This window comes from Candoia aspera, chromosome 1, assembly GCF_035149785.1.
Source record: "Candoia aspera isolate rCanAsp1 chromosome 1, rCanAsp1.hap2, whole genome shotgun sequence".
In the NCBI taxonomy this organism is placed as follows: Eukaryota; Metazoa; Chordata; class Lepidosauria; order Squamata; family Boidae; genus Candoia; species Candoia aspera.
In genome coordinates, this window is record NC_086153.1 from 55,800,188 (window position 1) to 55,804,698 (window position 4,511).

Genomic DNA, 4,511 nt, shown 5'->3' on the forward strand with positions numbered 1-4,511 from the left:
ATGATTTCTTTACCATTCTTTTTCTTAGAATGTTGAGGTTGGCATTACTTTTGAGGGACATAGAAACAACAGAGCATGTACTTGTCTAATGCTTCTACTATAGAGACATTTGCACTAGTCTCATTCTGCCATTACTGCATAGATACCCAGGATGTATGGGACAATGTCATACGTCCTTGTTGCTTACAGATATCAACCCTGCTACATTATGTAGTGTTGCCAGATTCTGTGCAGTGGTGGTTAAAATCTGCCAGATGATGACTTCTGGCTTATGCTTGGGACTTAACATTATAACTTAGACTTGATGTGCACCTAGCTTGCCATATTAGTGTACTGTATTCTAATGGATACAGTCTTTTATATACCAGATCAGTGTTTTTCAACCTCAGCAACTTAAGATGTAGGGACTTCAGCTCCCAGAATTCCCCAGCCAGCATGGCTGGCTGGGGAATTCTGGGAGTTGAAGTCCCCACATCTTCAAGTTGCTGAGGTTGAAAAACACTGTACTAGATACACAGAACTTTTAATGCTCTCCTGCATCCTTCTATTGTTCCCATGCCTGCTTTTAGATTCTCTCTTTTTGTATCTTCTATACCTTTTATGTTTCTTATATATACTTTTAACGTTCAGTTGATACACTTTATATGGCCTTTATATATAAACTTTTATGCCTTTTATTTATTATACTTCCATACTTCTTTTCAGTGATTGTACTCCCATGTCCTTGTGCTGGTCTACAACTGTAATAAAGATTGATTTGATTTGTTTTGATTTACTGTTGAGGGTTGCGGAAGTGGAAACAGCACTGGTGTTGAACTATCCAGTGTCAGGCAAAGCACTGACTCCATGGTTATATTTTAAAGCCTGTTCCTTGCCCATTGGAGACTAGTCTGCAACTTCCTCAGCACATTGCACAGAGGTTAGTGTATGACAATTGCCATATGGCAACAGTGCTCCAAGCTAAGCCAGAAATGCACTGGTGGCAGAAAGATGAAGGGATTGATGCAACCTATTAATTCAACCCCTTGAGTGCTGTGGTTCCCAGCTGCTACTGTTGCTGATAAATGACCACACTGCACAGTGTTAGTGTCCATGCTTTTGTCTGAAGGTCTGTTTTCAGACTAAAGTCAACCCTGCTAAACAGACCCCCTTGCCCATATCTGTCTGATCACTGAGCTTCCTTCCCTGATATATATTAGATATCAAGGCAGAGCATCACCTTCAAAAGTCCTGGATATTGGGCCACGGTTAAACTTTGTCCCACTGCAAGATGCAGCAGAAAGTAAGGAGGGGTGATGGGGGACTAATGGCATAATTAGTCAGTGCCTCGTCACAAAACACTTCTTCCCCAGCCTGGATTGCATGAGCCACCCAAAAGTCAATCGCCTGAATGTTTCCATCACAAGCAAACCATCCAGTCTGGCACATATCTGAAGAAACCACATTTGGAAGATTTGGGAGGGGCATCCAAATGTGTGTTAATGACATGAGACTGGTCATATGATTTAGTCCTAGCATCTTAGGGAAAGAGCCTTATTACAGTAAGCAGTCTTACCTGAGGAATTAGCTCTTCATTTACAACAAAACAATGATTCTTCATTGAAGGCTTTGGGAACTCACAAATTTATATCCATCTCACCAGATCTGACAGGGTGGGCATGCTTGGAGTCCCCTCTATTAAATAATGTCATCTGTTGGGACCTGGGAAGTGTACCTTCTCTTTTGCAGTACCCACCTTATGGAACAACCCCTCCCCCCAAAACCCCCCAATAATCCTGGATGGCCCTGATTTTGCCAGTCTTTTGTAAGGTATTAAAGACCTGATTCTTCCCTCAAGCAGTGGGCCAAGATGCTGGGGGAACCTGTCTTTGCTGAAGTGATTCTGTGGATTATGAATCACCCTAAGTATCATGAGTTGCTTTAATTCTTTTTATTATTGTGTGGTTGTTTTTTAACTGGTTGTAAACCATCCACAGTCACATGGTAAGGTTTTGTTTTTTTAATCCATTCAATCATGCCTGATTCTCAGAGATTGCCTGGACAAGTCCCTGCAGTTTTATTGGCAAGTTTTTTCAGAAGTGGTTTGTCATTGCCTGCTTCCTAGGGCTGAGAGAAAGTGACTGGCCCAAGGTCATCCAGCTGGCTTTGTGCCTAAAGCGGGACTAAAACTCATGATCTCCCAGTTCCTAGCTTGATGCCTTAACCATTTAACTAAACTGGCTCTCTAACATAGGCAACCATACACAGAATGAATGAATGAATGAATGAATGAATGAATGAATGAATGAATGAGTTTGAAACCTTAGAAAGTCAGATTGGACAATTCTAGTACAGAAATAATCTGACTCAGCATGGCCATATCATATGATTATTTGTTTAAGTCTTGCCAGTGATTCATCAGTGCCAGCCTTAGCTCTTAAATGTAGTGTATCATAAGAGAAAGGGCACAAAATCTTTGCCATTGGAAACCAGCCTAAGGTAGGTGTGAGAATGAGCTAAATGTGGCATCACTACTTTGTCCATAAATGTGCACTAATTTTCAGTTTCCAAAGAAATGAATGCATTGATGCTGCACATGTCCATTTCCTGAAGGTGTCATTAACCAGAATGACATCATTGGATGACTCCATTTTACTGCAGGATTTGGAAGTAAAGAGGCAAAGAGATAAGGGATGAAAAAAGGGCTGGACACGATACACATCAATGCAGTAAGTGATATGGAAAGTCTCAATGTCATTACTGGATTATTTACTCAGGACTTTTTGGGTTTTCATTTTGCATTTTTGACACACAGGGCATTTCACTACATGCACCTAAACATGGAGCAAACATGGTTTGGCAACATTTATTTCCTCCCATTTCCCCATGTTGTTGCCTTCATCTCATCCCTAGGCCATCACTGAGACAGACTTATGTCACCCTTGGCTGCTCTGAAGTTACTTTCCTCCTTATCCAAGGGCATCCTCAATAGTCACCTTCAAAAAGTATCAACTTTTCTTGGCTTTGTCACCCATTATCTTGGAGGGAAGTCAGGTTACTGCAGTGACTTGAAACAAAGGTAATATAAACAAGATAGAACTTTGACAATGGGGACAACAAAATTCATGCAGCTCTAGTGTTCTGCCAACTCAGAGATAGGTACAAAGTGCTTCAACTCAACAGTGGGGGAAAGGGCACAGGAAAGTGTACAGTAGCTTGGACTTAATTCCTGCATAATAAGTTGACTTGGCAGAGGAGCCCCATGAAATAGAATGCAAATCATGGAATAACCACCATATTTCCTTGACCAGCACCAAAATAGATGTGAAAATGCCAGATCAGTGGCTGTAAATCTTAATCTCCACCCCCAATATCTCTTTAACCTTCAGTAAAAATAGAAGAAAGGTTTCAGCCATTTGGGGCGGTCAACAAGTTTATCAGTGAGGATACCTGACATCTTCCCTCTGGGGAAATATATGACTATCCACTAAAAATAGGGAGATATATCTGTTTAATGACCAAATTGGTACAAATTAGAGGTGCTGAGTATGTTCCTACTTTCTGTAGTTTACTTTCCTGCAGTCTACCACCAAAAATCTTTTCCCTTTGATAACCTGAGGTGGCTAGAGTAAAGTACCTGTGTTAAGGCCACGGAGAAGTACCTGTGTTAAGGCCCACCTGGTAAGTGGGAGGGGGGATTTATTCTCACCTAATCCATTTTGCTCTTTTATTTGGACCCCTCTTCATATGCCCACCATTTTATAATTGTGCATTTAAGAAGCTAAAGGTAAAACTTTGAGTATTCCTAATGTAGACCCTAAAGACAGGGGAGATGAGTGGAAATAAAAGAATAATGGCTCTGGCTGTATCTGTCTCTTTGCAATCTGCCTTACTTAGTCTATAGCCCTAGGCAGCAGAGTCCTCAGGGGTGCCCAGCTCACTTTTCATCTCTTTTCTTTAGGAATAAAAGTAGAACAATCAACTTGGGTGGCAATTGTTTCTGTAATAAAAAACCTTTTTTTTTTTTCAGTTACAAAACCAGGGAGGAGGGGAGTTGAAATGCCAGGGGATGAGGAATCTGTTTCTTCTGGCCACAAATGAATAGGAAACAATATTAATTTGCATTGTTTTGTTTTTGTTTTCTCATGACACTCCATCAATGCTTTGCAGAAATTGCAATACCGCCAGCTTAGTGGTTTTGGAGCAGAGGAAGTGAAACAGCCATGTGCAAGAGGCACTTTCACACTTCAGTGGAGCAATCAGCTGGAAGTAGCCGCTTTGCTAGTTACAATAGCCATTTTGATTTCACAGAAAGGCTGAGTTGGTCAGTTTCACTCAGGAATCCAGGGGAAGAAAGGGAAAGGAGAAATAAAAAAGATGGTTGGGGGAAAAGAAGAACAGATTGGGTAGGAAGGTGTTTTCACATCTTCTCCCTTGATCCCTCCACACTGAAGCACTTCCTGCAGCTCCTCAGGCTTTCAGGGCATCTGTGTCGGATTCTTGTGACATATTTTATGTTGGGCAGTTCTAAG